General features: G+C 35.2%; 2 pseudogenes; both read right to left on the bottom strand.

The window, feature by feature from the left end:
• Nucleotides 1-6,995: 6,995 nt before the first annotated feature.
• Nucleotides 6,996-7,974, bottom strand: LOC146398919 (olfactory receptor 5D3-like; annotated as a pseudogene).
• Nucleotides 7,975-21,773: 13,799 nt separating this feature from the next.
• On the bottom strand, nt 21,774-22,691 carry LOC146398920 (olfactory receptor 1165-like; annotated as a pseudogene).
• Nucleotides 22,692-27,849: the final 5,158 nt, after the last annotated feature.

The raw sequence follows: 27,849 nt of genomic DNA on the forward strand, positions 1-27,849 counted from the left end.
CTGTGGCATAGAGCAGCAACTATAGCTCTGATTTTTCCCCTAGCCTGGGGAACTTCCATATACAGAGGTGGCGCTTTGAAAAAATGGGGAAAAAAAAAAGATACAGCGATTTAAAAAAAAGTGTTCTTGCTGCGGTACAGTGTGTTAAGGATCTGACATTGCTGTAGCTGCAGTGTAGGTCACTGGTTTGTCTTGGATTCTGTCCTGGCCCAGGAACTTCCATATGCTTCAAGTGCAGCCAAAAAAGAAAAAAAAAAGATATAGTAATTTCATTTCCTTTGGATATATACTTGGAAGTGAGATTGCTGGATCATAGTAGTTTTATCTACATTTTTATCTACCTTTTTTAAAGGAATTTCCATGCTAATTTCCTCAATGGTTATACAAACTTACATTCTCACCAATAGTGCACCAGGATTCTGTCTTTTCCTTGCCAGTAACAAATACTTGCTAGCATTTCTTTTCTCTAATTGTTTTGTCTTGTTTTTGTGTTTTAGATAATAAGCATTCCAAAAGGTACAAGAGATGATAATCTCATTTTGGATTTGATTTGCATTTCCCTAATGATTAGTGATGATGAGCATGTTTTCATGTATATATTGGTCATTCATATGTTTTTGGAATTAATAATCTAGTTCTTCTAGGAGAAAGATAAAGAACTTTATAACTATGTTGTAAATCAAGGTGACACTCTTCTTTTAGCTAGGATTTTATAGTTTTTTTCAGTGAGTTAAAAATTTAAGAACACTGAATAATAAGGTCAGTTAAAAAGCTCTTTTTAAATTTAATTTTCTAGAGTTTCTTTTATTATTTACCAATATACCATTTAATATGATCCATTTACTATTTGCAATACCTCCTAACCTTCTTCATGTGAATTTTCTTGTCTTATAAAAGTCTCAACAATTTTGGATTTACACAAGAGAAATATGTCACATTGGTTGTAAACAAGCAAACTACATGTGAAGACAGGTTGTTTTACCACTCCAAGCTCCCTGAGCATGGAAATGTAATTACTTCCTAGAAAAAGATATTTTGTTTCTTTTAATGATCTCCCTTTGGGATCACTGAGAATTTTCTTTTCCCTCTAAAGCTCTTGAGGGTTTGACCTGAAAAAAAAATTAACGGTTGCTCATTTTTTAGAAACTAGATTGCATATCAAAGCCCTTTTCATAACTTGCAGCTGTGTCATTTCCCTCTCCCTCCTCAATGCAAACTTCATCTTTAATATGGTGATTTTCATTTCCATGATATAATTTATTTGGTTCATATATTAATATCCATATCCAATATACATGTGTGCATATATAGAGTATTCATTGCACTTCTATTTTGGCTTTGCCCACAGCATGCAGAAATTCCTAGGCCAAGAACTGAACCTATGCCACAGCAGTGACAATGCCACTAGGCTGCCAGGGAACTCCTTCATTGTACTTTTTAACTATTTAAAAATGATATTTATACTAAATGGTATATTTTTCATACCATAGTTTTAACTTGTATGATATTCAACATAACTATTTTGAAATATCTATTATGCTATTTTCATTTGTTTAATTATAAGCTATATGCAATTGAACATTAAAAAGAAAAATTTGGCCAAGCCTAAGGCATATGGAAGTTCCTAGGCTAGAGATTACAGCTATGCCACAGCAGTGACCCAAGCTGCTGCAGGGTCAATGCTGGATCCTTAATCTGATGCACCACAAGGGAACTTCCTTGAAGAGTTTTGTAGATCTCTTTTTGTCCATATGTGTTTGAGTTTCTCCAGAGCAGTGATTTTGCCCTCTTTTTTTTCAAATCATGATATACACAGAAAATAATATTTGGAGGATACACAATGAAAAATGGAAGACAATTTTTTATATAATTCCCCAGTATTATCACTTTCTTTGTTGCCTTTTCCTATTTAATTCTTCATAGATATTGCAATATTTATCTTTAGCAGATATTAATTGTAGATATTGATCTTTAGTCTGTTAAATATGTTGCAAAAATTTTATCTTCATCTGAGGCTTCTATTTCTAATGTTCCCATGTTCTTCAATGAAATATGCTTTAATTTTAACGTGGTAACATTTATTTTGCTTTTGGGATGCTTGTCTGCTCTGAAACCACAAAGTTTCTTCATTGTGTCAAGAGAGAACAACTTCTATAAGCATTCTTTTTTTTTCTTTTTAAGGTCTCACCTGCTGCATATGAAAGTTCCTGGGCCAGAGATCATACTTAAGCCTCAGCTGCAACTTGCACCAGCTACGGCAACACTGGGTACTTAACTCACTGCACCGGCCAGCGAAGAAACCCACACTGCCACAGAGATAATGTTGGATCCTTATCCTGCTCTACCACAGTGGGAATTCCTATAAGAATTCATTTTTTCTTTTAATGCACCAACAGCCTATGGAAGTTCCCAGGCCAAGGGATGAATTGGAGCTGAAGCTGCAACCTATGCCACAGCCATGGCAACACCATATTTGAGCTGCATCTGTGACCTATGCCACAGCTTGCAACAATGCATGATCCTTAATCCACTGATTGAGGCTAGGGATTGAACCTGCTTCCTTACAGGGACAACATTGGGAACGTAACCTGCTGAGCCACAAAAGTAACTCCAAAGAATTATTAATAGAAACTCTGCTTACAGAGAGCTTTGCATAGATATTTTGCAGAGCACTTACACATTTCAGACAGTTTTTCTTGTGGGTTGTGCATAATTATTTATGAATCCTAACCATTTTTGAGGTTTTACATGTCAAGAAATCTGGTAGTGACACATTATTATTTCAAACTTTGCAATAAGCAGTGTTACTGCTTGGCCAGTTCCCAAGAGGAATTTAGCCAGAAACACAAGGAATGATCCAGGAGTATTCTGGCACTTAATTGAAGCTATACACAACTTTCACCTCCATGTTGAACCAGGGTTATCTAATCTAGGGATATTATTTATCAATTATATCTATAACCCTAAAGGTTTGAATTTCTGAGTCTAAGTAATTCAAATGAACCATTGTTTCCTGAAATATTAACTGAATTCCTTAATAAACTATTCAATTTTTCTGAAATCTGTATTAAACTCTGAAAAAGAAGGATGTCTAAATTAAACATGACCCATTTTTAAAAACTATTCTCAAGCCTAAATAGAGACACCATTGGTGATGGAAGCATCATTTTTATGCTTCTGACTACTGCAAGATAGTTAAGTAGTTATAGGATATCCAACTACTAGTAAATACTTAAAATTAGACTAGAAATATCTTCCACATTTCAATTATAGCAAAAGCATTCACATAAATAAGCATAGTTAAGGTAAACACTTTTCTCAGGGTATACATCAGGGGGTTTAGCACGGGGATTAGCACAGTATAAAAACACAGACCCTCCTTGAACAATTCCCTATGAGTATTTGGAGCTGAGCATACTGTGGAGAGAAACGATGATGGTGGTGGAAGACACAGGTGGGAAAGACTCTGTGATGCCTACAGGCAGAAATGACTTCTAGGACAAGGATAAAAAGGAAAACTAGGAAAAGATGACCATGAGCTTTCATAATTCATTGGAGTTGGCTAAAGTAAAACACCTTACCTGGATAAAATGAACAGGATGCAGGAGGGCAACAGAATAGTCATACAAAACCTATTAACTATGATGGACTCAGTGCAGGCAATACAATTGAGAGGATGAGTGTAGGGAACAGCTTATCCTCAGCTGTGGCATCAAGCCTGGAGGATGGAACATAGCACCAGGTACAGGGCAACTGTGTGAGCCTTTTACAGGAAGCAATTATAGATCAGCACTGCTAAAACTGAGATGTTTTTTAAAAAAGTATCCTGTTTGGTGTAGGAGGAAAGAGAGAAGAAGAATTCATCATCATTTGTACACTATATATGCCTCTTAACATGCTTCTTGTTTCTATCCTTGTTCTTCCCTCACAATTTGTTCTCAATATCAGACAGTTTTGCTTTTAAAATTTAGGCTGAGTCATTTCACTCTTCTAAAACACTGTATATGTCCCCATTTCACTTAAAGTAAAAGCCAATGTTCTTAAAATATAAAACAGAGCCCTGCTTGATTGTTTCTTGCCTTTTTGACTTCTGCAAAGATTTTAAAAATTCAAAGAAATTTAAAAAGGGAGAGTACTAAGACCACAAGATTATGAAGACTTTATTTCTCTAATTTAAATATTTCACATTAAGTATAGAACAGGGAACTGTGTCTAGTCACTTATGATGAAACATAATGGAGGCTAATGTGAAAAAAAAGAATGTATATATATATATGTGACTGGGTCACTCTGCTGTACAGTAGAAATTGATAGGACACTGTAAACCAACAATGATGGAAAAAATAAAAATCATTTAAAAATTCACATTAAGGAAACAAGCTTGTTATAAAGTTTGTGAAATTATAACATTATTTTAAATAATTTAAAAATTTTTTAAAATAACATTATTTTATTTCAGTCATAATTTAAATCGGTTTAATAGTTATTCAAATGGTTGCCAATGGCAGAAAAGGGAAAAGAGTTCACATAAGGGAGTCTCTGATGACTCAATACACAAAGAGATATGAGTTTAAACCAGTTGAATTTTACCCCAAATAAAAATGTCTGTTTATATTCTTACTATCCAGAGCCTGGTCCAATGTTGTAACACCTGCATTGCTTCCTTGGAGGTCTACTAGAAATGAGGAATCTTAGGACCCATCACAGACCACAGCACCAATATCTGATTTTTACCATATACCTGGATGAATTGCATGAAGAATAAAGTTTTAAAATCAATGATTATTTTGACTCAATGGAAACATTGGTGATTTGGCAAAATAAAAATAAATTAATAGACTCAGGCACCTTTTTGCTACTTTTTTCTATGTTGTCTGTTATCACTTTTTTCCTCTTTTATTCACAAATACAATCCAGAGAGTAGTCTTTCTCTTTCTGTACACAAGCCAGTGTGTCACAAAATAAGTAATAAAGTGATTTTTCTGAAGAGGAATGAATGAATGACAGTGCTTACTTTGTCATAAGTTTCTATATATTTTATACCCCAGTACCACACACATACACAGAAATACACAGTCCCAGAGAGTTCTCATTGTGGCTCAGTGGATTAAGAACCTGACATAGTGTTCATGAGGATGTGGGTTCAATCCCTGGTCTCACTCTGTGGGTTAAGTATATGGTGTTGCCATAAACTGTGATGTACGTTGCAGATGCAGCTCTGATCTGATGTTGCTATGGCTATAGCATAAGCCGGCAGCTGCAGATCAAATTTGACTCCTGGCCTGGGAACTTCCATATGCTGTGGGTGCAGCCATTTAAAGATAGAGAGAAAAAAATATACAATCCATCCTGATGGAATTAAAACTGAAAATTTTCATTTCATTGCCCAGAGTGAAGACCAGCTTTTGATTAGCAATATCTGGAAAATGCACAATACAGTACATTAGTAACTGGTCAGAATATTATGGTAGTCATGTGGGACACCTCATTTAACTAAGAAAAATTAAAAGTAAGATGTCTGTTTATTTTGTTTTATAGTTGCCTACCTATTCACATATCAGACAAGTGTTGGTGGCATGCCTTTATAGTACTAGGTAAAGTTAACTGTTTTATTTGAGACCAACTCATCTTCTCTGGAGATGTGGTCATTATTTGACCACTAAGTTGGTGTGGAACAGCAATATCACACATCTATACAGTACATATCATGGGGAACCCTCTGTGATACAGATTATGGTCAGCAAGAGATAAACAGATGATATTTTGCATTATATTCTAACTCAGTCACTCACTGGGTTAAGATCAACAAATGATAATCAATTTATAGGATATTTCAATTAAAACAAATGTAATCCTGCCACATTTGTCCAGCACATGAATCCATGCCATGCAAGTAAAACATGTAGTTAATTAAAGATTCTAAAGATTAACCTTTAGAATCAAAACAATAATTATAGAAACTATTTTGAAACATATTATGATACTCATGGTATTTGTAAACAGAAATTACAATATCAAGTTTGACACAGTCTGTGAAATATGTGGAATTAGTAATAATGTTTCATTTTTGTCCATTCCACTCATTAATCCCTACAGATATAAAATCCACACTTTTACTTGAAATTCAGAGTCATCATGTTTAACATCGCTTTCTACATTACAATAAAATACAGGAAGACCTTAGGAAGAAAGGAGTAAAGAACTTGGCCTGATTTTAGAGACAGTGCCTCCAGGCTCTCATTGCTAATTCTCCCATATTCACACTTTAAGTCAGCTACAGCTTTTCAGAATTCCTCTCTAATCCCGAGGTTCATATTACATTGAATGGAGCAATAGTTTTAAAAAAATGATTTACTACTCCAAGATTTTCCGACCTGGTATTTACTGTTACATAAGACTGCTAGAATTGCTGTAGGACATGACCACAGCCTTGGGGGTTAAACAACAGAAATTTATTTCCTCATAGTTCTCAAGACTGGAAGCTTGAAATTGAAGGGCAGGTAGGGCTGTACTCCCTCTAAAGATGCTAGGGGAGAATCATTCCCTGCATCCTCAGATTCTGGTGGCTTCTGGAGCCCCCTGGTGGGTATCAAAAAAGGGGAAATCTCTGCCTGCATCTTCACATGCCATCATCCCTGTGTACATCTGTGTGTCCTTTTCTCTCTCTTATAAGGACACATGTATTCAATCTAGGGTTCACTTTCATCTCATATTGATTCTTACCTTAATTACTTCTGTAAGGATCCTATTCCCAAATAAGGTCACATCCTGAGGTTCTGGGTGGAAGCGGACATTTGGGGAGATAACTATTCACCCACTAAATTTATGTTATTTCATGTATGATTTACATATCTTTTACTAAACATTGAATTGAGTAGAAACCAAATGATCAAATAACTGTTTTATGACTATAGATTTAAAAACCTAGTGAGCTGATTACATGATTTGAATAATCATTTCTACTAGAAGCATTGAACAGTGCTCTGTGTAATAGGTCACTTTTCTTTTAGAAATACAATATTTTGGAAATACAATATTTGACAACATTGTATGAAGTGATCCATTAATTTCCTGACACTCTTTCACATCTTTATTCCTGAGCCTGTAGATCAGGGGATTCAGCCTGGAAATCACCAGTGTATACAATATAGAACCTACTTCAACTATGAGCCATGAGTTTTTGGAGTAGGGTACACAATAAAGGAATAGGAGAGTCCCATGGAAAATGGTGAGGGCTGTGAGATGGGAGGCACAGTAGAGAAGGCTTTTTGGTGCCCACCAGCAGAAGGCATTTTTAGGATAGTGACAAAAATGTAAATGTAATTAGTGAAGATAATTACAAGGCTGCTCACATCATTAAATATGGTGATGACAAAACAAAGCACTTGGCTGATCGAGGGGTCAGAGCAGGAGATGCAGACAATGACAGAGTGCTCACAGACAAAATTATTTATGATGTTAGACCCACAGAAGGACAACACCAGGAAGAAATAGGTGAGAGTCAAGAAAGCAACTATACCCCACATGTACAGTCTGGCCAATAATGATGTACAGAGTTTTGGGGACATGACCACTGTGTAGAGAAAAGGCTTACAAACTGCCACAAATCAGTCATAGGCCGTCACTGCTAACGTGAATGTTTTTGCAACCACAAATATGCATGCCAAGAAGAATTGCATGATGCATCTGATGGAGGAGATAGTTCTGTCTTCCACAACCAAGTTCTCCAAGAGTTTGGGTGTAACTGGTGGAATAACAGAAGTCAACAAAGGACAGGTGGCTGAGAAAATAGTACATGGGGGTGTGGAGTTTTGGACTGGTCCTGATGATGATGATCATGCCCAGATTCCCCTCCACAGTGACTGTGTAGATAATGAGAAACACCAGGAACAAAGGAACCTGGAGGTCAGGATATTCTGAGACCAAGTGGGTGAATGTGGCTCCAGCTCTCTGATTTCTTTCACCTAACACCATGATTGTTGTTGGATAAAATCTGAAATAGTGACAATGAGAATGATAACAATGATGTTGATAATGTATTTAGATCATATTAAACTCATGGCAGAATTTATGCCAAAACATTAAGATACATTATTATCATCATTATTTTGGCTGAAACTGCAGCATGTAGAAGTTCCCAGGTGAGGGATCAAACCTGTGCCACTATAGTGAGAGGAGACCTAGCAGCGACAACAATGAATCTTTAATGCACCTGAAGGATACATTAATTTTGGTTGCTAAATAACATGAAATCTGAAGCAGGAAATTGGGGTGTATATGAGTTAACAAACTTGTTTGAGGTTACACAGCTTGCTAATGATGAGTTATGTTTTGAAGTTGACCATAAGCAACAGAAATTGAATTAAGTTTAGAGTTAGAAACATTTTCTAAGGTATTGTAGAAAATGCGTTTTTCAAAGTTACTTCATTCAGAAGTTTTAATAGGACTAATATAAGAATGATGTAAATTTAAATCTAAAATGTATTTTAGAAAAATAATCAGGAGAAGTAATGTATTAAAGGCAGCAATACTTTTATAGTTATGCTGTTCAAACTGGAGGTCATAGGAAAAGCAGAGTTTATAAATCACCACAAGAATTTTCAAGTTTAAAAAAAGTATATGAACATTGAAGGAAATAGAGACCTGCATATTTTAAAGATTTCCATCGACTCCAGTTGGATGCTAAAATTATTGTCTTAGTAGTCTGAAAACAAAACAGCCCCTGGTAAAATAATGAAGTCATATTTATGATGCATAATACATTCACTCTTGTGTTTCCTTTACTTTGTTTCTACTTTTCTCACTTACTGATACTTTCAGTATCATCCTCTAAATTCCTTAACCAATATGTTTCAGCCTACTATTAATATTTTAATATCATATATTTACTAGGAATATTATAGCATTAAATTCTTAGATAATGTTTAGACCAGAAAGTAACTTAAAATATATTTTGTTCAACTCTTCCACATTCTGTAAGTTTTCTCGCAAGAACTAGACAATCTGCTAATAAACATCAATGGCTACATTTTCAACCTCAAGATTTCAGGTCACATAAATATTAGTTTTGATTAAAACTATATGTGTTCATCTTGTTTTGAGTTATGCAATCTTTTCTTGTATACATTATTTTGAGAAAGCAAAAGCATTTTGTATTTGAAAGCAGTTCATAACCATAGAAGTGTATTTAGTTATTTAACAATGATTTTAAAAGTAAGTTAGCTAATAACAAACCCATGTTTGAAATGTTCAGGTTAATAAAATACTGTTAGTATGACCCTCATAAATACAAGTGTCACTTCAATTTTGTTTGACCAGGTCAAGTTAGAAAGAAACTATTATATATTTCATAGCTTTATGTTATTCTGGATACTCAGAAAAAAATGTATGTCCTACATGCAGAAGAGGGAATGGTCAGGAAAGAAGAAAAGAGCTAACGACAGACCAACATAATGAAAGAAGCATGGGTTTGTAAGCAGATTTAAATTCATTTCTAGGTTTGTCACTTACTTTGTGATCTTTGGTAAACCACTCAGATTTTCTGAGATTCCACTACTTCATCAGTAATGATAAAATGATAATACATAACGCATAGGTGCATAAGTATGAAGTTAATATACTTAGCACAGTCTGATAATTGTGGAGCCCAGAAGAAGTATGTTTCCCATCATCACTCCTTCGAATTCTTAGTGCTGTGTGTGTGTATGAGAGAGAGCGAAAGAGAGAGAGAGAGAGAGATGTATTGGGGCTGAACCCATGGCATGTGTTATTTCTTGTACCATGGATTGAACCAGCACTATAGCAGCAACCCCAGCCACTGCAGTGATAATGCCTGATCCTTAATTCAAGGCACCACAAAGAAACTTTCAAAATTAGTGTTATTTTTAAAAAAACTTATTAAAATAACAAAAACAAAACTAAGAAACAGACCAATGTCCAAAGTGGGCAGCAATAGAAATGTGGGTACAATTTGGGGCATCAAAGAGGGGAGCTCAGATCCTTTTCCTGAATTTGAGGGCATTCTCAGACATTATATTCTTTTTAGAAATTTCATTATGACATCAATACCAGACACATGGTGGATATTCTCAATGCAAAAATCAGGATAATGCCCCAGGAAAACAGGTATGACAAAGTTTTTCAATGAGAGCCTTCAGTAAGATGGACTCAGGAGATATCCAGCTCTGAGACTGACAAAGATTGTCCCCTACCTTAGAGGTTGAAGGATCTCAGAGTTCACCATATAAGAAAAAGATAGCATAAGGTAGGTCACATGACCTGTAATCAACTCACCTGCTTATTGTGTTTCCATGATTAATAGACTCCAGGGAAGTTCCCTCTCAGAATTCAAACATCATGTAAAACATTGAGAGGTTGGTCCATATGCAGGAGTCCACAGTGAATTTAAATTAATGTGACTGCAATATATTTCTTTCTTTATATCCAGAAAAACTCAGAGAAAGGAAGAGTGGGAGAGAAATTGAAAAGGTTTGGAAGCTGAATCTGATTCTATGATGCAGGGCTTCTGTTTGCCTCCATGACCTTGGGGATTTGGACCCCAGAGAATATTTACTGAACTCTTTTTTTTAATATATAAAATAATCTCAGAGATTAGATTGAATGCTCTCCCAGGTGGTTATTTACAAGAAGCATGCTTCTTCAAAATCACTGGAGGCTGTGCCTCTCCTAGCCTATTTCATGAAGTTCTTCTAAAAAATGAATTACAGAAAAATATACAAACTGTATTGGAAAACATGGTGACTACAGTAAAATATAAAGTGAAAGATTAGTCTGCTCAAATGCAACAATTCAGAGACAACTGCTATTGAATTTACTCTATGATTTTTCTGTCTTTTTCTGTGTAGACAGTATATGTTCTTTGAGACGTATAAACAGCATGACTTGGATTCTGGCTATTTTGCTCAACATAAATAATTATTATTGCCTTTGGAAACAGTGATGTACTTTATTGACAATCTGTAGCTAGCACAGTAAATGATAATATCTTTGGAAATAATATAATGAATATAACAATATTGTAATGAGTGACAAGAAATTTTGTGACAGCTAATTTTCTGAATGTGTTTTTCATATCTTTATTCTGAAGGCTGTAGATCAAGGGATTCAGCATGGGAATCACCACTGTGTAGAGCACAGAAGCCACTTTAACTGTAAGCCAAAAAGTTTTAGGGTTAGGCATACAACAAAGGAAAAGAACCGTTTTTCTAATCTCACCCAGAGACAAAACTCCACACATCAGAGAGATAGGAATCAGCTCTGCCTACCAGTGGGAAGGCACCTGTCACTCCCATCAGGAAGCCTACAGCAGACCATGTACCAACTTCAGCCACAAGGGGGGCAGACACCAGAAGTAAGAGAGCCTACAACTCTATTATCTGTAAAAAGGTCCCCACATAAAAAACCTATGAAAATGAAAAGACAGAAAACCATAACTCATATAAGGGAGAAAGAATAAACCCTAGAATAACAGGTAAGTGACAAGGAGATTCTCAGCCTCCAGGAAAAAAGACTTTAGACTGTTGATGCTGAAAATGGTAAAAGACATTAGAAATAAACTGGAGGCAAAAATGGATAACTCATAGGAAATACTGAGAAAAGAAATACAGGATAAAACTTAAGCAGGAAGAGATCCAAAACACAATAACTGAAGTAAAAAATTCATTAGAAGCAGCCAAAAGCAGAATACAGGAGGCAGAAGAATGAATAAGCAAGGTGGAGGACAAATTAGTGGCAATCACAGGTGCAGAACAGAAAAGAGAAAAAAGATTGAAAAGAAATGATGAGAGTCTCAGAGAACTCTGGGACAATGTTAAACACACCAACATCTGTATTATAGGGGTGCCAGAAGGAGAAGAGGGAGAGAAAGTGACAGAAAAAATATTTGAAGAGATAATAACCAAAAACTTCCCTAACATGGGAAAGGAACCACTCACTCAAATCCAGGAAGTGGAATGAGTACCATATAAAATAAACCAAAGGAAGAACACCTCAAGACACATATTAATCAAAATGACCAAAATTAAAGACAAAGAGAAAATCTTGAAAGCAGCTAGGGAAAAGAAACAAGTAACATACAAGGGAACCCCAATAAGTTTATCAGCAGATTTTTCAGCAGAAACTCTGCAGGCCATAGGGAGTGGCATGATATACTTAACGTGATGAAAGGAAAAAACCTCCAACCAAGGTTACTTTACCCAGCAAGGCTCTCATTCAGATTTGAAGGAGAAATCAAAACCTTCACAGATAAGCAAAAGTTTAGAGAATTCAGCAACACTAAACCAGCCTTACAACAAATACTAAAAGAATTTCTCTAGGCAGAAAAGAAAAGGCTGTAATAAGAAAACAAAATATCACAAATGACAAGTCTCACCACTAAAGGTATATATACAGTAAAGATATGAATCATCCATGCACAATTATGACACCAAAATCAAAAATCATGAGAAGAGGAGGGTACAAATGCAAGAAATTGAGATGCACTTGCAATTAAGAAACCAACAACTTAAAACAATATTGTATATATATAGACTCTTATATCAAAACTTCAGAGTAACTGCAAATGAAAAATCTATAATTGATACACAAAAAATAAGAAAAATCAATTCAAATACATCATTAAAAATAGTTATCATCCCAGAAGTGTAGAGAACAAAAGAAGGAAAGAAAAAAGAGGAAAAAATCCAAAACAATTAATAAAAATGGCAATAATAATATACATATCAATAATTACCTTAAAAGGACTAAATGCCCCAACCAAAAGACATAGACTGGCTGAATGGATACAAATACAAGATCCATATATATGCTGTCTTCAAGGACCCACTTCACTTCTAGGGACACATACAAATTGATAGTGAGAGGATGAAAGAAAATATTCCATGCAAACAGCAATCAAAAGAAACTGGAGTAGTAATACTCATATCAGACAAAATAGACTTTAAAATGAAGAATATTTTAAGAGACAAAGAAGGACATTACATAATGATCAAAGGATCAACCCATGAAGAAAACTTAACAAATTGAAATATCTACACACCCAACATAGGATCCCCACAATATATACGGCAGCTGATAACAACCTTAAAAGGACAAATCATCAATAGGGCAATCATAGTGGGGCACTTTAACAACCCACTGACAGCAATGGACAGATCATCCAGACAAAAGATCGATAAGGAAATACAGGCCCTGAATGAAGCTTTAGACCAGATGGACTTCATAGACATTTATAGGACATTCCATCCAAAAGCAAAAGAATACACATTCTTCTCAAGTGCACATGGAACATTCTATAAGATTGATCACATCCTGGGTTACAAATATAACCTCAGTGACTTTAAGAAAACTACAATCATATCAAGCATCCTTTCCAACCACAACGCTATATGATTGGAAATCAACAACAAGGAAAAAAAAGTGCAAAAAAAAAACAAACAAATACATGGAGACTAACAAACATTCTACTAAACAACAAATGGATCACTGAAGAAATCAATGAGGAAATTGAAAAATACCTAGAAGCAAATGACAACAAAGACACAAAACTCCAAAACCTATGGGATGCGGCAAAACCTATTCTGAGGAAAGTTTATGGCAATACAAGCCCACCTCAGGAAACAAGAAAAAAGTCAAATAAATGAGGTAACTTTACATCTAAAGCAGCTAGAGGGAAAAGAACGAACAAGACCTAAAGTTAGTTGAAGGAAAGAAATCATAAAGATCAGAGCAGAAATCAATGAAATAGAAACAAAGAAAACCCTAGAAAAAATCAATGAGATGAAAAGATTTTTTTTGAAAAGATCAACAAAATTGATAAACCCTTACACAAACTTATCAAGAACAAAAGGGAGAGGACTCAAATCAATAAAATTAGAAATGAAAAAGAAGTAACATCACAGAAATACAAAGGATCATAAGAGACCACTATATGCAGCTGTACACCAATAAAACAGAAAACCCAGAAGAAATGGAAAAATTCTTAGAAAAGTACAATATTCTGAGAGTAAACCAAGATGAAATAGAAAAGATGAATGTACCAATCACAAGACTGAAATTGAAACAGTGATTTAAAAAACTTCAAACAAACAAAAGTCCAGGACCAGATGGCTTCACAGGTGAATTCTATCAAATATTTAGAGAAGAGTTAATACCTATCTGTGTGAAATGATTCCAAAAAAATCACTGAGGAAGGGACACTCCCAAACTCATTCTCTGAGGCCACCATCACCCTGATACCAAAACTAGACAAAGACACCACAAACAAAGAAACCTAGAGGCCAGTTTCACTGATGAACATTGATGCAAAAATCCTCCACAAAATACTAGCAAACCAAACCCAACAATACATTAAAGGGATTGTATATCATGTGCAAGTGGGATTTATTCCAGGGACGCAATGATTCTTCAATATCTGAAAATCAATCAGTGTGATACACTGAAGAATAAAAACCATATGATCCTCTCAATAGATGCATAAAAAAGCATTTGACAAAATCCAACACCCATTTATGATAAAAAAAAAAAACTTTCAGAATGTGGGCATAGAGGGAACCTACCTCAACATAATAAAGGCCATATATGACAAACCACAGCTAACATCATTCTCAATGGTAAAAAGCTGAAAAGAATTCCCGCTGAGATCAGGAACAAGACAAAGATGTTTGCTCTTGCCACTACTATTCAACATAGTTTTGGAAGTCCTAGCCACAGCAATCAGAGAAGTAAAAGAAATAAAAGGAATCCAAATTGGAAAGGAAGAAGTAAAACCATTGCTATTTGCAGATGACATGATACTATACCTACAGAATCCTAAAGACTCTACCAGAAAACTAGCTCATCCATGAATTTGGCAAAGTCACAGGATACAAAATCAATATACAGAAATCAACAGTGTTTCTATATACTAACAATGAAATATTGGAAAGAGACATTAGGGAAGCAATTCAGTTCACCATCTCATCCAAAAGAATAAAATACCTAGGAGTAAGCCTACCTAAAGAAACAAAAGACCTTTACTCTGAAAACTATAAGACAATGATGAAAGAAATCAAAGATGACACAAATAGATGGAAAGATATACCATGCTCTTGGCTTGGAAGAGTCAATATTATCAAAATGACTATACTAACCAAGGCAATCTACAGATTCAAGGCAATCCATATCAAATTACCAAGGACATTTTTCACAGAACTTGAACAAAATATTTTAAAATTTGTTTGGAAGCACAAAAGACCAAGAATAGCCAAAGACATCCTGAAAAAGAAAAATGGAGCTGTAAGAATCAGAATCCCTGACTTCAGACTATACTACAAAGCAACAGTCATCAAAACCATATGGTACTGGCACAAAGACAGAAATAGAGATGAGTAGAACAGGATAGAAAGCCCAGAATTAAACCCATGCACCTACAGCTAACTGAGGCAAGAATATATAATGGAGAAAAGACATCTTGTTCAATAAGTGGTGCTTGGAAAACCAGACACCACATCTAAAAGAACAAAATTAGAACACTCCCTAACACCATACACAAAAATAAACTCCAAATGGATTAAAGACCTAGGTGTAAGACCAGACACTATCAAACTCCTAGAGGAAAACATAGGCCAAACACTCTCTGACATAAAGGACAGCAACATCTTTTCAGATCCACCTATTAGAGTAATGACAGTAAAAACAAATATAAATGAATGGGACTTGATTCAACTTAAAAGTTTCTGCACAGCAATGAAACCCTAAAAAATGTGAAAAGACAACCCAGAGAATGGGAAAAATATTTGCAAATGAATTGACTGACAAGGGATTAATCTCCTAAATTTATAAACACCTTCTGCAGCTCAATACAAAAAAAAATCAAAAAATTGGCAGAAGATCTAAACAGACAATTCTCCAAAGACAAATGCATGGCCAAAAAATACATTAAAAGATGTTCAAAATCACTCTTTATAAGAGAAATGCAAATCAAAACCACTATGAGGTACCCCCTTACACCAGCCAGAATGGCCATCATCAAAAAGTCTACAAACAATAAGTGCTGGAGAGGGCGTGGAGAAAAAGGAACCCTATAACACTGTTGGTGGGATTGTAAACTGCTGCAGCCACTGTGGAAAACAGTATGGAGATCACTCAGAAAACTAAAAATAGAACTACCATTTGTTCCAGCCATCCCACTCCCGGGCATCTACCCAGAGAAAACAATGACTTGCAAAGACACACATACTCCCATGTTCATTGTAGCACTATTTGCAATAGCCAAGACATGGAAACAACCTAAATGTCCATCAACAGAGGAGTGGATCAAGAAGATGTAGTACCTATGCACCATGGAATATTACTTAGACATTTAAAGAATAGATGACAGCATTTTTAGCCACATGGATGAACGTAGAAATTAACATTCTAAGTGAAGTCAGTCAGACAATGAGACACCAAGATCAAATGCTTTCACTGATGTGGAATCTGAAAAAAAGAAACGATGAACTTCTTTGCAGAACAGATACTGACTCAAACTTTGAAAAACTTATGGTTTCCAAAGGAGAGAGGTTGGGCATTGGGAAATGCTGGGGGTTTAGGATAGAAATGTTATTTCATTGTACAACTATTAATGTAATAAATCCATTGAGTAATAAAAAAAGAATAGTTTCATGGAAGATGGTGATAGCTGTCAGATGGGAAGCACAGGGAGAGAAGGTTTTCTGATTATATCTTCCCAATAGCAAATGGGACTGGGAAGATAAACTGCTAATATCCATTATTATTCAGACTATTTATTTATTTATTTATTTATTTATTTATTTATTTATTTATTTTATTTATTCAGCTGCATTTGGTGGTGTGTGGAAGTTCTTGGGGCAAGGATTCAACTGGTAATGCAGTTGGAGCCTGTGACACAGCTGCAGTGACACCACCAGATCTTTAACCTGTTGTACAACAAGGGAACTTCCTGTTCACAGGCTATTTCAAAAAATGAGTATTCTTCAACTCTTGAGAATATTAGCAAAACCCTAGCATATTAAAGAGATTGATAATTCTGATTTATTGGAATAATTACATTAATAACAAATGATACTCAGGAAATGACTTAGTATTCAACCCTAGCAATTTCAAATAGTTTTGGCAAATATACCTGGATTAGGATTGCTTTGTTCTCAGATTGAAACTGGGTCTATGATATTTAAAAATCAACAAATATCCTACGATTTTTTTGCATCTTCTTCATTGTTCACTGATGCCAGTTTCTGTAATACAAAATTTATTTATCAGAAAGAGTTCATGCCCTCTTAGCGAAAATTAAAATGTCTCTGACCAGGAGTTCCCACTGTAGCTCAGTGGTTTAACAACCTTACATAGTGTCCATGAGGATGTAGGTTCCATACCTCGCCTTGCTCTGTAGGTTAAGGATCCAGCATTGCCACAAGCTGCAGCATAAGCTGTAGGTGCAGCTTGGATCTGGTGTTGCTGTGGCTATGGATTATCTGTAGCTCTGATTTACCCCCTACCCTGGCAATTTCCATATGTTTCAGGTGTGGCCTTTATAAGAAAAGAAAATGTCTCTGACCTATGATCTTTCTGATATGAAAGCCTCTCTATAATTTTTGGAACAATCTGTAAGAGCTGGAGATCCCATCTTTTCCAGCTAAAGTGACAGACACCAAAAGAGACCTGACCTGACCTGAAACCAGAAGATCTTGATTAATTTATGGAGTGCTTTATATGGACTTCTGGAATTTTCCTTCTCAGAATGAAACACTCTTTAAGATACCAACAAGTTTAGGTTTGTAATAAAAGTGGCAGTACATTTCAATGAGAATGCAAGTAAAATGGCATTTTTTTTTGGCAGGACATAATATCAAAGAAGACAAAGAAAAAAACTGAAAGCTGAATTCACTGTCTAAACTTTGCCAGATTGTGGGTCTTTTATTTGCCTCCATGACAATGATGATAGAAACTGCAGAGAATTATAACTGGAGTATTACTCACTGGACCACAAAACCATATAATTATTTGAAACACTGTCTCTTGTGTCACTATGGTAAATGCATTTTCTTCTAAATCATTATAGGTAATTACACCACCAAATCTATTTCATTACTTAACTTTTTAGATTTTGAATTATTGAAATAATACATAGTTGTTAAAGTAAACATGAACTATAGGATTTTAAATAAGGAAAAGAGAACCATCTAGAAATAATCATTAGGGAACAACTAAATTTCAAATCATATATTCAGAAGTAGAGAAGAGAAATTTGGCTAACATACCCTGAAGCAAAGGATGAAGGTGACCATCACTGGTAGTATAAAGTGCTTATAATTTACCACCTGTGACAGACCAGAAGTGATTTGGGAGACATATCAACTTAATGGTCCCTGGACTGGATCCCATAAAATAAAAAGGACCTTACTGGAAAAAAAAAATAAACAAACTGATATAATCCAAATAAAATTTAGATTTAATAATGTAACATTATTTATTTTTAAAAATTATATTTTATTGTACTAAAAACACACAGAAATCTATCTTTTTTTTAATTTTCAGGGTCATACCTGTGGCATGTAGAGGTTTTCAGGCTAGGGGTCAAATTGGAGATGTAGCTGCCAGCCTACAACATAGCCACAGCAACACCAGATCCAAGCCTGTCAATTATACCATACCTTGCAGCAACACGAGATCCCTGACACATTGAGTGAGGCCAGGGATTGAACCTGCATCTTCATGGATACTAGTTGGATTCATTTCCACTGTGTCACCCCAAGGGAACTCAGAGATATACCCTCTTAAGATATTTTTGTTTTTGTGGCCTTACCAGGCCAAGGATCAGATCTGAGCCACAGTTGTGACCTACGGTAGAAACACCAGAGCCTTTAAATCACTGTGTGGGGCTGGGGATAAAACCAGTGTCCTGGCACTGCAGAGATGCAGATGATCCCATTACACCAGAGCGGGAACTCCTTCAGATATTTTTAAGTGCACAATACAGCAATTGTTGACTACAGACATCATTTTGTACAGCACATCTCTAGATCTTATTCATCTTCTTTGACTGAAACTTTGTGCCTGTTGATTTGTAACTTCCCATTTCCCCCTCCACTAGCCTCTGACAACTAACCTTCCCCCCTTTGACTTTATGAATTTGATTACATTATATATACTATATAAATGGAATCACATAGTATTTCTCTTTCTCTGACTGGCTTATTTCACTTAGCAAAATATTTTCAGTGTTCACCCATGTGGTCACATTTTACAGAATTTCCATCTTTTTAAAGCCAAATTATCTTCTGTTTTTTATATATACTACATTTTTTTAAATCCAAAAGTACAGAGATGTCTAGGTTGTTTCCACATCTTGGCTATTGTGAAGGGTTCTGCAGTGAATGTGGGAGAGCTAATACCTCCTTGAAAATTTGATTAGAATTTTTTTGATAAATATCCAGAAGTAGGATTACTGGGTTATATACAATTCAATTTTTAATTTGTAGAAACCCCCATACTGTTTTCCACAGAAGCTGCACAATTTTCATTAATACTAACAATGTACAGTGAGGTGTGATAAAAACTCTCTGAAATACATTTGCATTTTATTTAGTAAACTGAAAATTATTAAAAATAGTAAAATTTATTTTTAAAATATCAATCACATAATAGTCCCATTTTATTGTGTCTCTAATAATACAACCAGCTCTGCTTTATGCGAGCACACCATCCCAGAAGCACTGAAACAGTGTAAATGTAATAAGCAGCCTCTCAGTCTACACCCCAAACTTTGAGTTACTTTGATACTCCCCATTCAGACTTTGTTTTCAGTGTCTGTGGCTGTGAGTGTGCTGGTAATAGGTTGCAGAGTGGTGGTTGGGGGTAGTAAGTAGCATCTCTGAGCACTTATAACTAAATAAGAACTAATTTAGTGAATGTAAACTTACATAATATTTCCTGATATATATTTATATTACATTCATATTTCTGGATATCAATATATACACATATTTAACAAAGACTTAAATAAGACACAAAAATGTTTAATTACCTAGACCACAAATTGGTGTTTGAAGATGTCCAGATTCAAGTACAATCCTCTTCATATAAAGAGAATCTAGAAAATCAGAGCAGCCTTAGGACATACTCCAATCTTAGCAATTATTGTAAGTTTTTTTAATGGCTGCATTAATAGTGAGGATTTTAAACTGTAAACCAAATTGAGGTATTACTACTCATCCACCAACTTGAAAATAGTGAGGTGTCTCATGACAGTATTAAATGGTGGCAAGAATGGGCAATATGTAGAACTCAGATATAAGATGGGTGGGATGTAAATTAAAACATATGCCTTATCTCACAGAATGACAGCTTATGAGCAATGCAGCACATCCTTTTGTAAGAATGTTTCCATTAAAGACAAAAAATAAATACCCGGGAGCAGAATTGCTCATAGTTCCATTTTTAATTTTGGGAGGAACACCTCCATAATGTTTTCCATAGAGTATGTAATAGGCTGCACCAATTTACATTCTCACCAACAGTGCACAAAAGTTCTCTTTTCTTCATCTTTTCCAACACTGTAGAATTTGTAGAAGGAAGGGAGATGGGGAAATTTATGGGATATTGAATAAAAATACACAAAATACTCTGTATGCAATAGATAAGCAACAAGGATATATTGAACAGCACAGGAATTATAGCTATGATGTTGTGATAAGTTTGTTTTTCCTTTACAGGGCTGTACACAGAGCATATGGAATTTCCAAGGCTAGGTGTCCAATCAGGGCTGTAGTGTCAGCTGAAAACATAGCCACAGAAATGCCAGATCCCAGACACATATGTACCCTACAACACAGCTTGCAGCAATACCAGAAGCTTAATCCTTTATGCAAAGCCAGCAATCAAACCTGCATCCTCAAGGGTACTGCATCATGTTCTAAATCCAACAGGAATTCCTCTATACTGTACACCTAAAACTAGTATAATACTGTAAATAATCTATAATTCAACATAAGAGAAGTAGCCAATTTCAATTAGTAGTAGTATGAATTAGCAAATTATGATATATTAACTTTATGAAACATGTTTTAGCAATACAAAATGAACTGCTGTTACAGTTAATCACTTACATATTATTTTAAAATAAATAAGCTTGATATGAGAGCATATATACTCTAAAACTTTATATGCATTTGAAAAGGAGACAAAGAGGTAACTTTGAGACTCTCATAACCTATTCTCAGGGGTATTAACTGGAAAGAAAAAGTTCTGAATATGACACAGTCCTTGAAGCAGTTTGCTCCTGGTGGTGTTAGAGAGGCACAACGACTAGAAGGTGTTTATGGAAATGCAAAGTGCTGATAGCATTTTTATATTTAATTTCTTGGAGAAAGTAACATACAGAAATCTTATTCAGAGTTTTGTCTGCTTATTTGTCATATTTCTGCATGTAAGACAGAGAGAGGAAGAGAAAAGGCAAGCAGCAGAAAAGGAGGGAAGAAAACAAGGAAGGGTGATAATTTACAGGCTTCTTTAGAGGAATGTTTGTAAGCCTCATATTCTGGGAGTGATACATAAACAGAATGTTCTTTCTTTTTTTTTCCTTCTGAATTGAAGATAATTTTTTAAAGCACAGTGAGATTTAATGGTCATATATATACACATATATTATCTAATTTTCTCAATAAATTGCAATCCCATTCCTAGAAGAAAAAAATAATAAAAATTAAAATGTATAAACACATTTAAAAAATAACTCCTTCTCTCGCTCATAAAAATTACATTAAGTGAGAAAACAGTGGTTTGGCATTGATTAACTTTCTGATTGATACTTTCATATCATTATTTCTAAGGCTATAGATAAGGGGGTTTAGCATGGGCATCACCACTGTGTAAAACACAGAGGCTATTTTGATGAAGACAAATGATCTTTTGGAGATGGGCACACAGTAAAGAAGAAGAAAGGTCCCATATAAGATGGTGATGGTGATCAGGTGGGGGGGCACATGTGGAGAAGGCTTTTCAGAGCCCGCAAGCAAATGGCATCTTGATAATCGTGACAATGTTGAAAAGATAGGAAGAGAGGTTAGTCAGAAAGCTACAAGCCTCATTGACTGTGGAAATGATAAAACTCAGCATCAGGTTGAAATAAGTGTCAGAGCAGGAGGCAGAGATGATGGCAGAGTACTCACAGCCAAAGTGGTTTATGATGTTAGAACACAGTACAATAGTTCCAAAAGAGAACATGTGAGTGTCAAGAAACAGAACCCACCCCATGAGTAAGCTGAGGCTATCATGAGGGTACAGAGCTTAAGAGACATAGATAGCAACCATGTAGAACAAGTGGTTACAAACAGCCACAAACTGGTCATAGGCCATCACAGCTAACATGAATATTTCCATAATCACAAATGTTCAGCCAAAGGAAAACTGCATCATGCAACCCATGTAGGAGATAGTCCTTATATCCACAGAAGAGTAACAGAAATCAAGAAAGGAGAGATGGCTGAGAAAAAAATACACAGGATGTGGAGCTCAGGGTTGATTCTTATGATCACAATCATACCCATGTTCCCCACTACAGAGACTGTGTAGATGGCCAAGAAGTCCAAGAAGAGGGGTGCCTGGAGGTGTGGGTATTCAGAGACACCCAGGAGGATGAAGGTGATTCCAACACTCTGATTTCTCTTTTCCATCACTATGTTTCCTGGTGGAGATAATCAGAGTCCTTCCTGAGCAACCAACTATGACAGTGCTAGTGGCTATTTTTTTTTTCACTCAGACTAGGGTGGGGCCTGGAACAGGGATGGAGTCTGGGGCTTCCCAGGAAGGCAAATAGGGCCCAATAGGAGCCTGAAGGCTGCACCGTGTGTCTTCAGATGTTTGTGGGAGAGTATGTTTGGGTCTTAATGGATGGACTGGAATGATCTGAGCATTAGGGGTGGCTCATGGAATGCATCTGTTTGTATTTGCTCATCTTAGCTGTTTCCCACTTCCCTCCACATGAATGTTTCTTTAAATAGATCCAATTAATTAAAACTGTTGACTATGACTACAAATTCTCATTTACTATGGCCATTTTAGTTGGCCAAGATGTCTTCTTTTTTACTCACACTTTTCCTCACTTTTGTTTTTCTAGTCACTTTTCCTCTTCAACCCTCAGAAAAGCCCCAGTTTTACATCCTTATAATGATTTCACCAACTGGCTTAACTTTGTTAATGACGCATTTGTTGCATCTTCTAGAGAATATGAACAATATCTTGCAAAGATCTTAGACTTTGTAATATGGTCAACCTGGGTTCAAATTTGGCCCCAGCCACCTATTAATATGTGTCTCTGACAAGTTGTTTAATCTTGCAACTCATTCCATTACCTATAGAAATATGATAATATTATAAGCATTTATTGTTATCATGCAATTTTATATAAGGAATAAGTTTAGATAGCTGTTTTTTAAACATCTAAGATTAAGTTGGTCATGTAGTAAGTGTCATCTCAAAATTAATTTCTTCTTATATTTCTAATTTTATGTTTGAATAAGTACACTCTGAATTTCAAATATATGACTGCAAAATATCCGAGAATACAGCACCAATTATAATTAGATATATGAAGCAGTGCAAATAGAGAATATAACATGAAAAAAATATTTCGGAGATGTAGAGGAAATAGCTATCTTTCCTGATTCTTTTCTAATGCTTTCATATTGGAAACACATTTCAAATATCATTTCAAGCCAACCATGGGTAAACTTTCTTTTCGCCATTTTTCTTCCCTATCCTTATCTGGATTTCTATGATTTTCTTTTCTTCTCAGGTTTAGGTTTTGAGAAAGGCAGTTAGGACTAAGTGAAAGTATTCTTCAAAATGTGATCCCATTTTTATCCCTAGCTACTACCATCTACTCACCTAGGTAGAAATCATCTTTACCTAGCCTTCCTACCTCCACTCTTCAGGACTATCTTTCATTAAATTTTGTTTTAGATTTGTGCTTAAATCCTTAAATATTTTCAAAATTACCTCCTTAGAAATTATTTGAAATCTTAACCCTTCTGTCTGGATTTCTATAATCTCTAATGTCACTATATCACCCAGACTCTTTAATTGATACTCCTTTTATTTCACTTACACCAGAAATTGATCATTTTTATATAAAACACATTTTTATAATTCCATATCTTCATTATATTGACCGCATTGTCTTCTATCCCATCAGATTTTAAGCATTATTACATTTTGATATCAAAATCCTGGCAAAACACTTCCAGACATCTTTGGTAATTAATCCATAAATTAAACTTTACAGCTCAAACCATGCTTCATGGTTTTAACCTGAAAATTTTAATGTGAAGTCTGGCATATTTCTCTACAGTTAATGAGCTTCTTTTTAATATTTTCCTAAAATATTTTTTAAAATTTAGAACAGGTAATATTACTTGAATATCCATCAAGTAAGTTACAGAAGGAAGATTCAAAGACATATGCATTCCAAGAACCTTAGCGATATAAGAATTATAGTGCAGTAACTCATACTTTTATTCTTAACTGAATTAAATGTGTACCATTGTACTGCTACTGGATTTGCAAAGGTGTTTCTCTGCCAAAAATATTGACGTTTCCAGAGTTTCCCACATCAGAATCAATGCATAGCACTAATTTAACAACTCACCAGAACACAGATATTTGTTTTAGATTTATTGACTGAGATATTCTTTGATTTAAACGAGATTCTTGAAAATTATTTCACAAAACACAACTTCTATAAAAAATATTGTAACATAGTTTTAGGGTAACAAAACTTCTTCCAAAGTATATTCCAATAAAGTCTTCAATAAAATTACATTTTTTCTCATTAAAACAATTAATCAGGGACAGCACAGAGAACTTCTCAAGAGTGAGTCAGAATTTCAAACTAAATTTAGGGATCATGATGTATATTTGCATCTACCTGAGTGACTTGGGGACTCACACCCCAGAGAATTTTGATGGAGATATTTGTCATGAGCTGCAAAGAAGTCAATTTAAAGAAAATCCTTTATTCCTAATTTAGAACATAATTTATTTAATTTGTTAAATCATACAGGAATGTTGAACGTGCTGATATTCTGATCTTAGAAAAATAAATGTAGCAAGCAACCTATTATCTGACATACTGTGTATTCATCAGAGAAAACATGACTTCCAAAATTCACAGAGAAAATCACAATCATAGTTCAGTAATCCAGCCATAGTACAGTAAGTGCATTATGTTCAATTTCAGTCTTTCCCTTAGTTTTTTATTTAGACATTTGTCTTTTGTAAATAACACATTCAGTATCACATTGAATGTAGATCTGATATTACAGCCTTTGATTTTAACATTGTACCTCAATACTTTCCTCTTTTATTAAACCTCTCATTGAATAATAATTTTTAATGAGGCAGTTGATATATTAGCTGAAAATCCAGTGGCTTAAACAATATTCATTTATTTGTTTACAAATAAATAATACGTCTGAAGGTAGGCATTGAACAAGTGGTCCATTTATTCAAGTTATCTCTGGGCTGAAATCAAGGTGTCAACCTCAATGATCACTATTATTCAAACTAAAACTGCAAATTAAATATTCTATATTAAGTAAGTGGGCAAAATCATAAATGCTGATAATACTGAAAGTGGGTGAAGATGTGGCTCATAATTTTGAACTTTCAAACATTTATTTTAGGGGGTCTAAATCGATGCAATCATTTTGATAAATTTAAAACTAAATAAATGCATAATGGGTCTAGGTATAAATTCCATCTTCATGAGTACATATGCACAGCCTAATGCTATGCATGCTTATCATACTAAATTGAAGCTTTCCAAATGTCCATCAGAGTAGATTAAAGGAAAAAAATCTAAAATATTTATACTATGAAATATTGAAATGAATCAAGGAGTTCCCATCATGGCTCATTGGTTAACAAATCTGACTAGGAACTGTGACATTGCGGGTTTGATCCCTGCCTCTCTCAGCAGGTTAAGGATCTGGCATTGCCATGAGCTGTGATGTAGTTCACAGATACAGCTTGGATCTGGCATTGCTGTGACTCTGGTGAAGGACAGCGACTACAGCTCCAATTGGACCCCATGTGCCATGGGGACCTCCATGGGAACCTCCATGTGCCATGGGTGCAGCCCTACAAAATACAGAAAAAGAAAAGGAAAATTGATTCAAAATTGATCACACTATAAATATGTGCAAAAATATGGATTACTGGGGAAAAAAAGGAGTTCCCATTGTGCCACAGCAGAAACGAATTTTCCTAGGAACCATGAGGTTGCAGGTTCAATCCCTGGCTTTGCTCAGTGGGTTATTGATCCAGCATTGCCATGAGCTGTGGTGTAGGTCACAGACATGGCTCAGATCTGGCATTGCTGTGGCTGTGGCATAGGCTGGAAGCCACATCACGGATTAGACTCCTAGCCTTGGAATCTCCCTATGCCAGGGGTGTGGCCAAAAAAGAAAAAAAAATGGATTACTGAGAAAAATAAATAATAAGATTCTCTCCTTTGTTTTACTTAAGCAGCTGAGTAGATGTGGGTGTCATTTACTGATATGGAGAAAACTGGTAGGTCAGAATTTTTTGGTGATAATGGATGATCAAATAGTACATTTTACTTATATTAGGTTTTGTAATGCTCAGTAATTGATATGCCTCTTTAAAAATAAATTTCATGTTTTATGTTTATTCCATATTATTTTCAATACCTTTCATTGAATTATCATATATTACATAGATACTCAAAAAATGAGTGAGGCAATTTGGAGTTCCCGTCATGGCTCAGTGGTTACCAAATCTCACTAGGAACCATGAGGTTGCAGGTTCAATCCATGGCCTTTCTCAGTGGGTTAAGGATTCAGCATTGCTGTGAGCTGTAGTGTAGGTTGCAGATGTGGTTCGGATCCTGTGTTGCTGTGACTCTGGAGTAGGCCGGTGGCTACACCTCCGATTCGACCCCTAGCCTGGGAACCTCCATATGCTATGGGAGCGGCCCTAGAAATGGCAAAAAGACAAAAAAAATGAGTGAGGAAATTAGAGACTAGGTGATATTTTCAGCATCTTCTTACTTAAAAGCAGATAATAATTTTCATAATGTAAACACCAAGGTCTTCCTTTTGCTTGGAATGAAATAAAGTTTTAAAGAAAAAAGTTGCATTTTCTAGAAGTATCTGAGTCAAAAGATTTAGTATAAAAACCTGAGTTATTTCTAAAACCCTGAGTGCAAGGAGTCCCCATTGTGGCTCAGTAAGAAAGAACCCAACTAGTATCCATGAGGATGCAGGTTTGCTCCCTGGTCTTACTCAGGTAAGGATGTGGTGTTGCTGTGGCTGTGGCATAGGCTGACAGATACAGCTTGGATTTGACCCCTAGCCTGGGAACATTCATATACCATGAGTTCAGCCCTAAAAAGAGCAAAAAAACAAAAACAAAAACCCTGAGTGCAAATTTAGTAAAAACAATTACTATCTGTGTTTGCAGCAGTGTTAGAAAGCACAGCATAAACTAAGACTGACCTAAGTAGTGAGTCAGAAGATACAATATCTCTATTAACACAGAGGTAATTGTAAGGCATCCTGACTACAGAAGAACATGAAAATAACAATATTTAATATTTTAAAACATAGTATATTTACTTAAAATGCAAACTAGCATCATATACATATATATATATGATAAATTATTGGGCATCATTTGAACATAAACACATGTATTTATTTGAATTACATTGAGTGAGAAAGCAGTTTGATATTTATTAAATGCCTGTCTCTTTCACAGCTTTGTTCCTAAGCCTGTAGATAAGGGTTTCAGCATGGGAATCATGGCAGT

This window comes from Sus scrofa, chromosome 10, assembly GCF_054392235.1.
Source record: "Sus scrofa isolate SSC_HxYL_T2T_F1_AM1 chromosome 10, Sscrofa_HxYL_maternal_Yorkshire_Landrace_v2.0, whole genome shotgun sequence".
Classification (NCBI taxonomy): Eukaryota; Metazoa; Chordata; class Mammalia; order Artiodactyla; family Suidae; genus Sus; species Sus scrofa.